Source organism: Salvelinus fontinalis, chromosome 24 (assembly GCF_029448725.1).
Source record: "Salvelinus fontinalis isolate EN_2023a chromosome 24, ASM2944872v1, whole genome shotgun sequence".
NCBI classification, from domain to species: Eukaryota; Metazoa; Chordata; class Actinopteri; order Salmoniformes; family Salmonidae; genus Salvelinus; species Salvelinus fontinalis.
The window spans coordinates 31,701,867-31,715,789 of NC_074688.1; the positions used below are offsets into that span (position 1 = coordinate 31,701,867).

General features: G+C 43.2%; 1 pseudogene; it reads left to right on the forward strand.

Annotated features, from left to right (window-relative positions):
- Positions 1-442: 442 nt before the first annotated feature.
- On the forward strand, positions 443-9,349 carry LOC129822531 (peroxisomal sarcosine oxidase-like; annotated as a pseudogene).
- Positions 9,350-13,923: the final 4,574 nt, after the last annotated feature.

Here is a 13,923-nt window from a genome sequence, read left to right on the forward strand (position 1 = left end):
AAACAAATGGAGAGGTGGGGGGGGGTCATATAAATACTCCGGTGGCCATGAATGGAGTACATGAATAGAATACATGAATGGAGTACATGAATGGAATACATTGATGGAATACTTGAATGGAATACTTGAATGGAATACTTGAATGGAATACTTGAATGGCAGTGGAGGCTGCTGAGGGGAGAACAGCTCATAATAATGACCGGAACGGAGCAAATGGAATGGCATCAAACATATAGAAACCATGTGTTTGATTTTATTTGACACCATTCCACCCATTCTGCTCCAGCCGTTACCACGAGCCTGTTCTGCCCAATTAAGGTGCCACCTACCTCCTGTAATGTGTGGCAAGCTGTTGATTGATTGACAAGGCTTTCTGTATGTTGTAGATATTAAGGTTCAAACCACTTGGAAATGTGACGACTGGGTTTGACCTGAATCTTCTATGTCTGACATCATAGGAGGTTGGTTGCACCTTAACTGGGGAGGACGGGCTCACAGTAATGACTGGTTATTCATCATGTGAGCATGGATCTCTGAACCCCAATGATTTTAACCTAGGGCTAGATTCAATCCATATCGCGGAAGATCCGCGTTATAGCGCAATTGAAGTGTAAAGGTAAGTTGCGGATGAGCCGACATATGCAGCGTATACCGTGAATGCAGTCTCCGTAAACGTGGAAACATTGCTTTTAAATTTTAATTGCGCTATTGTGCGGCACTTCCGTGATAAAGATTAAATCAAGGCCTTAGTTTATCTTTATTTCCACAAATGAAATAAAGGCCTCACACTGAAAACGGTACAGTTAAGAAGCTGTACGCTGACCACACACTGAAAACGGTACAGTTAAGATGCTGTATGCTGACCGCACACTGAAAACGGTACAGGTAAGATGCTGTACGCTGACCGCACACTGAAAACGGTACAGGTAAGATGCTGTACGCTGACCACACACTGAAAACGGTACAGGTAAGATGCTGTACGCTGACCGCACACTGAAAACGGTACAGGTAAGATGCTGTACGCTGACCACACACTGAAAACGGTACAGGTAAGATGCTGTACGCTGACCGCACACTGAAAACGGTACAGGTAAGATGCTGTACGCTGACCGCACACTGAAAACGGTACAGGTAAGATGCTGTACGCTGACCGCACACTGAAAACGGTACAGGTAAGATGCTGTACGCTGACCGCACACTGAAAACGGTACAGGTAAGATGCTGTACGCTGACCCCACACTGAAAACGGTACAGGTAAGATGCTGTACGCTGACCGCACACTGAAAACGGTACAGGTAAGATGCTGTACGCTGACCGCACACTGAAAACGGTACAGGTAAGATGCTGTACGCTGACCGCACACTGAAAACGGTACAGTTAAGATGCTGTTAGCTGACCGCACACTGAAAACGGTGCAGGTAAGATGCTGTACGCTGACCACACACTGAAAACGGTACAGGTAAGATGCTGTACGCTGACCACACACTGAAAACGGTACAGGTAAGATGCTGTACGCTGACCACACACTGAAAACGGTACAGGTAAGATGCTGTACCCTGACCACACACTGAAAACGGTGCAGGTAAGATGCTGTACGCTGACCACACACTGAAAACGGTACAGGTAAGATGCTGTACGCTGACCGCACACTGAAAACGGTACAGTTAAGATGCTGTTGTAACGGTCCTGACCTGTTTTCTGTTGTTTTTGTATGTGTTTATGGTCAGGGCGTGTGTTTTGGGTGGGCAGTCTATGTTTTCTGTTTCTATGTTGGTTTTGGGTTGCCTGGTATGGCTCTTAATTAGAGGCAGGTGGTTTGCGTTTTCCTCTAATTAAGAGTCATATTTAGGTAGGGTGTTCTCACTGTTTGTTTGTGGGTGATTGTCTTCCGTATTTGTGTTATGTCTTGCACCATACGGGACTGTTCGGTTGTTCGTGTCGTTTCGATGTAGTCTGTTCCTTTCCGTAAGTGTTACGTTTAGTTATGTAAGTTTATGTTCAGGTTTCGTCTACTTCGTTTTCTTGTTTTGTATTTTTGAAAGTGTTTTGTTTTTTCGTGTTGCCATCATCGTTTTTTTTAAATAAAGAGATGGCATATTTCCCTACTGCTGCATTTTGGTCTGATGATCCTTCTCTCCTTTCCTCGTCCGAGGATGAGGAGAGAGACAGTCCTTACAGCTGTATGCTGACCGCACACTCAAAACTTTACAGGTAAACATGACAAACAGTTTGGTATGTATTGCTTACAAATCTGTAAAAGGCATTCTGGATTGTGTTTGCAACATAGAAGAGGTCATTATTACTAGTTGCTGTTAATTGATTGGCCTTGCACCTTTAACCCACATTGTCTCAGTGCTGTTTCTAGGGTGTGATAAGACCTCCATAAAGTACAGCTCTCCCTTTACTTTATTGCTGTTCTGTTAATCCTTTACATTACCCCAATGAGTGTCAGACTCTGGAATGATCATTCATTAGTGTTTATCAGCAGCTAGGTAATTAGCCATTATGTACTGACCACTAATTAGGAAATACTTGATGGCTTGTACACACAATTTGGGAATACTGTATATGGCATGAGGGAGACAAATAGACAAAGAACATATGAACTGAACAATGACATATAGCTCTCATATACCAAATTTAATTCATATGCCTCGGTACACATACTACAATGAGAAAATTAGTATTTTTCAACAATGATAACAACCTACACAGGATTTTTTTATAGCATTTAATTCAGTTTATTCAGACATTGGCAAGGAGAAACAAAGCACTGGAGAGAAACAGCCTAAAAACACCATCTGAAACGCTTTATTATTTTACTGCTGCCTCGGAACAATTATCCTGTCTTGTATTGATTGAACAGATTTGTCCTCTCTTTTGTGCCGATCAAGCATAAAGCATACATTACAGCTTGTCATTAGTCGTGATAATAGATGTTTCGACAGCCGCCAAGATTACCACCATGCATTCTCATTTCTGTCTGAATGCCTAGTTTCATAACATCCTATCATTCTGTCTCACAATCTGCCAGCATCAATCATTTTCTCCTTGATGTTTTGTGAAGGGGTGGTCTGTGTCTTTGAGAGTTTGCACATGTGCATAACCTTGAGTGTTTTTCCAATATACGTGTGTTAACTGTGTGATTATGAACAAACTACTTTCACAAGCCAAGGTTTCTTATATCTCAGTCATGTTAATACCTCTAACTGGACTTCCAGCATCAACACTAGTTCTGGGACAGACTGGTGTAGATGTCCAGCTTGGCTCTGTCAGACCCAGCTGTTACCACGGGGAGACAGACAGACTACCCTTCTCTGACTGTATCATTCTGAGCCTCCTTGACCTTGTACCTTTGTACACAGAGACTTCTAGACAACTCCACCATTCTGCACAATAACTCACCTGTCACAATGCCTTGGACACTTATATATACTGTAAACTTCACTTGCACTTTCATTAATTTATATGTTACCTGATTGATACTATTCCAATTTAGTTACTAAGGTTCCTCTGTGTCAGTTTGGTCTCATTCATTTTGAACACATCTTGCGTACCTCACACTACAGTAACCGTTCTCTTTCTCCATCACCAGGGACAGTTCCAAAAACTGGGTGGCGTGATTAAGGATGGACAGAAGGTGATTGACATCACACCGGGCTCTGTGGTAACGGTGATGACAGTCAACAGGGTGTACATAGCTATGAGCTTGGTGATCACAGCTGGACCCTGGGCCAACACCCTGCTGTCCCACACAGGCCTTCAGCTACCACTGCAGGAAGGCTACTCACTGTAGAACCAGTCAACTCACTACCTCTAACAGGAGCTCACACTCCAATGCACTCCAGTGGTATGCAGTCCACTACTGTCACCAAGCATGCTCCATACGCTCCATATCTTTGATATGGTCAAACCGCACTGTCACACATGTTATGCACTAAAACACAAATAGACAGTATGGCACTTGCAATCAAGCTTTACGTGCATGCATTTGACAACGCAGGATTTAAGAAAGGATTTAAAGCTCTATTCCAGAGTTCAGCATGCAACCATAAAACCCATACCCCATCACATCATTAATGTCAGTAGATAAGGGCAACATTTTGTCCAACCCTAGTTCGAAAAACAAGTCCAATCTCCCTAAATATAGTCTCCCTCCCCCAGGTTATAAGCAGGGGGCGATGACTCGCCATAGCTCTGGTTGTTTCACAGCAAACCAAGAGGGAGAGTCTGCAGCCCAGTGATGGAACACTCTGTCTACTATGATGGATAAACAAAACAACCATTCCCATCTTTTACACAGGGTGCTACGGTGGGATCGAGCCAAGCAATCTCAGAATATGTCACCCACCCAAAAGAAAAGCTGATGAAATACTGGCCGTTATTTAAGTAGAGAATTGGAGTTTGTATTGAAATTGCATTATTTAGGATAGCGAGACGGGCCCGTGGAAGCCATGCCTGAGTGAGCACATAGAGAAAGTATGAGGTATGAGTTCGCCTCAAATACTGCTCTCTCTCTCTCTCTTTACTGAATTTTGATGGTCCCCAGAATGAGATGGCTGCCTGTAACTTCATTAAACTGAACGCTAGCGTACATTGTATCCTTATTACCAAGTGCTGGGAAGATGTGATTTGTAAGAGTGTGTACGCATTGGATTAGATACAACGATGGTAATGGGTAACTAGAGGGAGGTGAGGTGGTAGGACGGGGGAGTGAAACATCTTCCCAAGCGCAAGGATCTTGTTTAATCAAATCCCTGCGTCTGTCTGTCTGTCTGTCTGTCTGTCTGTCTGTCTGTCTGTCTGTCTGTCTGTCTGCCTGCCTGCCTGCCTGCCTGCCTGTTGCTCCCCTGGTTAACAAGGTGATAAAGATGAACGTGTGCTACTGGAGGGAGAAGATCCCTGGTTCCTACAACGTCCAGCACCGCTTCCCTGCTTCATCCAGCTGGAGTCAGAGGAGGCCAAGCATCACATTTACGGCCTCCCGTCCAATGAGTACCCAGGCCCGATGAAGGTTTGGGCTTGTAGATACCATAATGTTCCACACAAGATTTAGTGATGCATTTGCTTTAGTACTCAAGCAAGGTGTAACGGGCTTCCTCCTTCTCCTCATCCGAAGAGGAGTAGCAAGGATTTGACCAAAGTGCAGCGGGTTGTGAATACATAATGATTTATTAAAGCAAACGACGAAACACGAAAACTAACACTTGGAAGGATTACAAAATAACAAAACAACGTAGACTGACCTGAACGTAAGAACTTACATGTAACACGAAGAACGCACGAACAGGGAAAACAGACTACACAAAAACCGAACGAACATACATACCGAAACAGTCCCGTGTGGCGCAACATACACAGACACGGAAGACAACCACCCACAACAAACAATGTGAAACAACCTACCTTAATATGACTCTCAATCAGAGGAAACGCCAAACACCTGCCTCTAATTGAGAGCCATACCATGCAACCCATTAACCCAACATAGAAAACACATAACATAGACTACCCACCCAAAACTCACGCCCTGACCAATTAAACACATACCAAACAACAGAAAACAGGTCAGGAACGTGACACAAGGTTACTAAACACACAAGCATAGTTCACCAAACCACCTCCATTACACTGTTTCCTAGTCTTATTGTGTCGAATTGAAATAGAAATACATTAAACAGAAGTAGGGCAGCAACACTGTCTGCCTCCAGAGTTCTCCAACACTTCCGGATACATAATCACAGCAGAATTCTGACTGTGTTGCGCTTGCATTTTCTATTCCATCTCTATTTTGAGGATGATGGCGAGCCAGCAGGAGTTGGGAGAGTAATATCAGCACATGCATGCAAAGGAGATGGACAGATGGCTGTGCCTCATCACATTATTCACTCTGTGGTGTAGTCAACAGTGCTTTGTAACCCATGTACTGTAGATAGATGGCTAATGCTCGGGTCAGGCTAAAGCATTGTATTTACCTTTCAAAAGAAAATGTTGCCACACTTAATTACCTTTCAAAATAACACTTCATAGAACATTGCATTTACATGACATAGGCGTTATACTGTTCTGCCTACAGTCGATGTCCCTGGTAAGGGCACTCAGACTCTAATTAAGTTCAATACCGTTTTTTTACATAAAAGGTCAGTTGATAATGTTTTTGATCTCTGTTTGAAGATTTGATACCACACGGACCTCGACAAGAGGAACAGACAGACGGACCTCGACAAGAGGAACAGACAGACGGACCTCGACAAGAGGAACAGACAGACGGACCTCGACAAGAGGAACAGACAGACGGACCTCGACAAGAGGAACAGACAGACGGACCTCGACAAGAGGAACAGACAGACGGACCTCGACAAGAGGAACAGACAGACGGACCTCGACAAGAGGAACAGACAGACGGACCTCGACAAGAGGAACAGACAGACGGACCTCGACAAGAGGAACAGACAGACAGACCTCGACAAGAGGAATAGACAGACGGACCTCGACAAGAGGAATAGACAGACGGACGGGGGGACATAGACATCCTACAGCACTACATCACCCGCTGCTTCCCTGCCTGGTGCCTATCCCTGCTGTGGTGGAGAGCTGCATGTACACAGTGAGTATCACCAGTCTCAAAGCTGCATGTACACAGTGTGTATTATACTCTCAGAGCTGCATGTACACAGTGAGTATCACCAGTCTCAAAGCTGCATGTACACAGTGTGTATTATACTCTCAGAGCTGCATGTACACAGTGAGTATCACCAGTCTCAAAGCTGCATGTACACAGTGTGTATTATAGTCTCAGAGCTGCATGTACACAGTGTGTATTATACTCTCAGAGCTGCATGTACACAGTGAGTATCACCAGTCTCAAAGCTGCATGTACACAGTGTGTATTATAGTCTCAGAGCTGCATGTACACAGTGTGTATTATACTCTCAGAGCTGCATGTACACAGTGTGTATTATACTCTCAGAGCTGCATGTACACAGTGTGTATTATACTCTCTGAGCTACATGTACACAATGTTAACATCTCTGCTGCTTACTGTATCCCAGTAATGGCCATATTAAATTGACCCACAATGGCAATGTACTCTGAATCGGTGTACAATCAGTGTACCATCATCCTTTCAGTTAGGCTTTTTTTAAATTATAAATAATTAAGCCAATTTTAATATTTGATCTTCCCACCATGGCAAGGTATAGAATAGAAACATGATGAGGGTGGTTCTGGAGTTGAAAATGCAGAGAGAGAACCATTGTCCTGTTTGCCATGCCAATCACATCACATGCTGCACGACTGCATTACCTTTGGGATTCAAACTCTAATGGAAAACATCACAGACACTGAATATCATTGGAAACCACATGTCATTCCTGCGCCGTAGTCAGAGTAGCCCACTGCATGGAGAGTTATTAAAGCACAGTAGGGGAGAGTGGGATAAGTTGAGCCATTTTATATATTCAGCATCACTCCATCAAGGGAAATATAGGAGTCTTTGTAACAAAGATGTCTACATATATTTCAGGATGTTGTGTATCACTGTAAATTCATGTAAACATTACTGTTCTGAAAACATAGCTTGTCCAACCAGGTATGGGGTAAGTTGAGCCGTGGGACAGGGTCAATTAAGTCACCTACACATTTCAGTACTGAATGAAATATTACCACTACCTTTTTTAAACCATGTCTATCTTTTTAAGCATATTTTAATACTTTTAAGCATATTTTAACACAGGCTTAACACCTAACAAATACTTTGTACTTTTTACATAGGCCTAGCCCTGTTGTTACCTCATATCCCAGCGATAAAGCCTTGCATTAAGCCTGGGAAGAAAATGCTTCCATTTGCTCAGCTTGCCATTGGCTCAACCATTGGTTCAAGTTACGCCAAGGTAAACATTTTGACTATATTAGCACACGCAGCTACAAGGATGCACTATCTTGCTAGGTTTAGGACCTCATATTGAAGCTTTTTGAGACCCAAACTGATGTATAGAACAATCTACATTTTGTGTATGTGGATGAGCAAAGCCCAAAGAGTTTGGCTTTAAAAAAAAAAAATTACCGCAGAGACCTGGCACACACTTAGGTCCAGAGTGGTGCTGAACATCACAGAGCCCTCTGAACCTACTTCAGCACCATGTGCTGTAGCTGTATCTTAGAGTAAGATCTTACACACGGACAAGTCAGACAACTTTTAATTAGACAGTCTTTGAAGCCGGCTGTGAAGGGTTGAGCTTTGAGTCCAGACCCGTTTTATTCACTAATTAACGTCTTTGTGGTGCTCTCAGGCGCCAGGGGCCCTCTCTGTCAGCTGTCTGTCTGCCTGTCTGAGAGAGAGAGAGAGAGAGAGAGAGAGAGAGAGAGAGAGAGAGAGAGAGAGAGAGAGAGAGAGAGAGAGAGAGAGAGAGAGAGAGAGAGAGAGAGAGAGAGAGAGAGAGAGAGAGAGAGAGAGAGAGAGAGAGAGAGGGGGGTCCTGTCTTCTCCCTGTCCCAAAGGTCCGACGCCTGGGGTCTCCTGGCTCCTGTTCCATCTGCTTTGATAGCCGCCTCCTACAGTAATTATGTGTGTACTTCATTTCCACTTGTAATAGTTTTTAAAGGACCTGGCTGGCACACAGTGCAATTGGCTGGTGAGAGAGAAAGAGAGTGCTACTCTATAACAGGAAGGATTAACTCCATTTGAGAAAGCCATTTGAGAAGCCACATAATCAATACAGGGGAAAGTATGAATTGAAGTGGTTTGCTTCTGAACCCATTGGTCCCTTGGTGGTGGAATCTGGAAAAGTAACCATAATAGGATGATTGTTCATCATGGTCTATTAACCTGTTCCACTTGCATGTACCATATTATCAGTGTTTTAACCCATGTGTTCTCGTAAAGACTGTGCAACACTGTGCTGTGTTCAGTCAGTGCACAGGGATAATCACAATACTACAAAAAACGTGCAGCTCCTCTGCCACCTCCCCTTCCTCCTCCACTTGAGGTATCAAAAGCCATGGGCACAAGTCCTGGGGGTTGCCATGGTTACAACGGCGCCCAGTGTGTTTGGGCATACCATTGAGGGCCCCTCACCTCTTCCAACAAAAAACGCATATGGCGAACTGTCAGAGTGGCCTACAGTTTGTTCGCTATAGCCCCGGACGCACAGTGCTGAGGCTTTTATGACTTCAAAGCTCGGGAGCTCTGAGACCTTTATCAGGCAGAGAGAAAACTAAAGCAAGGCATTCTTAAGCCCGGTTGACATTCAGAGTTTTCCTCCCTCCCTCAGACCCATAGCAACAAGAAGAATCCACCTCTCCTGAGTACAGTGTCTGTTTCCTCATCTCACCCATAGGCTGACAGCTGACGGCACGCTCATCGCTGAAAGGAGGGATAAATCTCCTTAATTTAGCTCTGGCTTGAGCCCACTTAAATGAAAAGACGCCCTGTTATGGTCAGAGCAATAGCTTCTGTCCTCCTTGATGTGCTCCGTCATGCAGGGCTCAAACAGACTGCCTGACTCAGACAATGGGCCAGAAACACAGAGGCTATTTATAGAGGCCCATTGGGGTGTTCCACAAGGTGCAGGTTATATATTTCAGTACATTATAGACTCTAGGCCAACCTGAAATTACACCCTTTGCAATATTTAGTGCACTATTTCCCCCCTTTTATAGTGCCTAAATAAAGCCTTTATAGTGCCTAAATAAATCCTTTATAGTGCCTATATAAATCCTTTATAGTGCCTATATAAAGCCTTTATAGTGCCTAAATAAATCCTTTATAGTGCCTATATAAATCCTTTATAGTGCCTATATAAATTCTTTATAGTGCCTATATAAATCCTTTATAGTGGCTATATAAATCCTTTATAGTGCCTATATAAATCCTTTATAGTGGCTATATAAATCCTTTATAGTGGCTATATAAAGCCTATAGGGTGATTGAGGTGTCGCGCCCTGACCTTAGTTATCTATGTTTTTCTGTATTATTTTGGTCAGGTCAGGGTGTGACGAGGGTGGGTATGCTTGTTTTGTATTGTCTAGGGGTTTTGTATGTCTAGGGGTGTTTGTAAGTCTAGGCATATTGTAGGTCTATGGTGGCCTGAAATGGTTCCCAATCAGAGGCAGCTGTTTATTGTTGTCTCTGATTGGGGATCCTATTTAGGTTGCCATTTTCCATTTGGTTTCGTGGGTTCTTGTCTATGTGTAGTTGCATGTCAGCACTCGTTCTATATAGCTTCACGTTCGTTTTTGTTACTTTGTTAGTTTGTTTAGTGTTTTTCTTCATTAAAAGAAGAATGTATGCATATCACGCTGCGCTTTGGTCTCCTCAATACGACGAACGTGACATGAGGACCTACCTGCCTCACTCACTGTGATTGGTTCTCCCCCCAGGTCACAGATTTAAGTTTGGCCCAATCGTTGGCTAGCTGCTGTGTGAACTGAGCCATGGGAGAAATGCCCTCCTATGACCTCTCCCACTTCAGAATCAGACTCTTCCAAGCCCACTCCAAGTCAGCACTGTAGGATCGGGTTCGCTGGCTATAGCAACGAAGATTTCAATGCCCCAAACAGCACAAAGAATAACTGAAAGAAGATAGCAATGGTCTTAACCATTTTCTCAGGAACCAGAGCTTTAAAAAAAATTATAATTTAAGGTTTTCATACCAGTGTGGCTGAATCCTACACAAACCATGGCCGCTGGCAAACAAAGACTTACTTTTCTAGATAATCATTGAGAAATGTGACGTAGAGATACGAGCCTTTAAATGAGAAGAGGAAACAAGTTAATGATTCACTAAAGCAAATCTCTCACCCACACAGAGACCCTTCAGCTGTTGTATTGTTAGTACTGCTCTGTAAATCATACTCTCATAGCCTCTACTTTGACCTGGGGCCCATTCTGCATCATTTCAAACCAGACTAATAATAACAATAGTAATAATAATTTATTACATTTGTAAAGCACTTTGCATTATACAAGAATAATCTCAAAGAGCACAAAATAAAATATCAAATAACAAAACAAACATACATTATCTAACCACATCATGAAAGCAACAATCAAAGTCTAAGAGGAAGGCCATAATGGGAGGCCAGCTGATAGAGGTGAGTCTAAAGTCCAACTATAACATTGTTGTAAGACTGTAAACCTGTTAATCTGTGACAAATGGTCTTAAACTTAAAAAACGTCACCCTTATTGGCTTGTATGATTTTATGCATCACTACCTCCTCCCTTCTCACTCCCCCGAATGAGGCCTTTTTCAAGCTAAGCACATAGTTAAAAAGACATCAGCCGTGGAACCATTTGTCTTTGCGCAGCCAGCTGTGTGTGCAGTGTGTGTGCAGTGTGTGTGTAGTGTGCAGCCTTCAGTGGCGCGTGTGTGCTTCTGCCTGTACCTATTTTCCCATGTAAACATTTTAATCACTAATCAGCCAGCCTGTTACAATGGTTGCCAACCACAGCCATCAGCGGGAATAAGAAAATGGTATAGCGAGATGCAGACAGATCAGCGCACCACTCAGTCTCTCAGCTCTAAGTGACTTTGAATTGATAGAAAATTAGGAGACCATTAAACATGCAAACGCAAGTATTCACCCAGCAATATTCAGGGGGAAAGGAAACACTGGAACATCTATTTCTAAACATGTATGTATGGGATACGCTTTTAAGAAGAAGAGTAACGTTTGAAAGTAGTGCCCTTTTTCTGATTCTCTATAGCCAGCTAGCCAGCGTCATGGTTCTGGGTCCTAGCGCCTTTTTTGTCACAAATACAAGTTTATGTCATTTGTTTGAACTATCCCTTTAAGCACTTGATTGTCAAATGATAATGATGGTCTGTCATTAGACTTTAACCTCAGGTAATCAGACACAGGCCATGTTATAGTATAGGCACAGAAACCTGAGCTGGCAGGAAAGGGGGGGCTGGTGGTGGTGGGATGAATGTAGCCTGAGAGGACAAGCCACCATGAGGAACCATAAGCTCACCCTTGTTGCTGCCAATATAACATGGAGAAACAGGGAGAAATGTAGCTCAGAGAATGACAGGAAACACACTGATAGCAGCTTTTTCCACATCACCACACTGCTAGAAGGCGGTAACACAGACAGATAAACAAGACCTGTTTTAAAATGATCTCCTCTCAGGAGGGTTGTTTGTCCTATCTGTCAGGTAGGTTCAGAGGGCAAGAATGGTGCTCCTATCAGATAGAACACCTGCCATGAATTTGAAAAGATGTGCTTAAGGGTCTTATGGTTATCATCTCTGATTTGCATGTAAAAATATTTTTCTACCACTGCTTCAATGCCAATAGAGCAATGGCTGATATTTTTCACCAATCAGAGCTCTGTCAGCTTCCATGTAAGATAAAACAACTAGCATAACACAGATTCCACTCAATGTGTTTTCCTGTCACCCCCCTCTGTCTGCCCCCATCTGTCACAAGACTTCTTAACAGGCCCAGATGTGTCAGAGTCTTAAGAATATAAACAAACGTGTGAGAGAGTCAGAAAGCACAAAATGACTGTCAACTATGAGAGTGAGTGCTGGGTACAGTGCTGTGAAAAAGTATTTGCCTCCTTTCTGATTTTCTCTATTTTTGCATATTTTTATACTGAATGTTATCAGATCTTCAACCAAAACCTAATATTAGATAAAGGGAACCTGACTGAACACATAACACAGTTACATACGTATTTAATTAATTTAACAAACATGTTATGAAACACCCAGTGCCCCTATGTAAAAACGTACTTGCCCCCTTGCACTCAATAACTGTTTTTTTTTTTTTTTTTTTTTTTCACCTTTATTTAACCAGGTAGGCTAGTTGAGAACAAGTTCTCATTTGCAACTGCGACCTGGCCAAGATAAAGCATAGCAGTGTGAACAGACAACAACACAGAGTTACACATGGAGTAAACAATAAACAAGTCAATAACATGGTAGGAAAAAGAGAATCTATATACAATGTGTGCAAAAGGCATGAGGTAGGCAATAAATCAAATAATTACAATTTAGCAGATTAACACTGGAGTGATAAATCATCAGATGATCATGTGCAAGAAGAGATACTGGTGTGCAAAAGAGCAGAAAAGTAAATAAATAAAAGCAGTATGGGGGTGAGGTAGGTAAATTGGGTGGGTAGTTTACAGATGGACTATGTACAGCTGCAGCGATCGGTTAGCTGCTCGGATAGCAGATTTTTAAAGTTGTTGAGGGAGATAAAAGTCTCCAACTTCAGAGATTTTTGCAATTCGTTCCAGTCGCAGGCAGCAGAGAACTGGAAGGAAAGGCGTCCAAATTAGGTTTTGGCTTTAGGGATGATCAGTGAGATACACCTGCTGGAGCGCGTGCTACGGGTGGGTGTAGCCATCGTGACCAGTGAACTGAGATAAGGCGGCACTTTACCTAGCATAGCCTTGTAGATGACCTGGAGCCAGTGGGTCTGACGACGAACATGTAGCGAGGGCCAGCCGACTAGGGCATACAGGTCGCAGTGGTGGGTCGTATAAGGTGCTTTAGTAACAAAACGGATGGCACTGTGATAAACTGCATCCAGTTTGCTGAGTAGAGTATTGGAAGCTATTTTGTAGATGACATCGCCGAAGTCGAGGATCGGTAGGATAGTCAGTTTTACTAGGGTAAGTTTGGCGGCGTGAGTGAAGGAGGCTTTGTTCCGGAATAGAAAGCCGACTCTAGATTTGATTTTGGATTGGAGATGTTTGATATGAGTCTGGAAGGAGAGTTTGCAGTCTAGCCAGACACCTAGGTACTTATAGATGTCCACATATTCTAGATCGGAACCGTCCAGGGTGGTGATGCTAGTCGGGCGTGCGGGTGCAGGCAGCGAACGGTTGAAAAGCATGCATTTGGTTTTACTAGCATTTAAGAGCAGTTGGAGGCCACGGAAGGAGTGTTGTATGGCATTGAAGCTCGT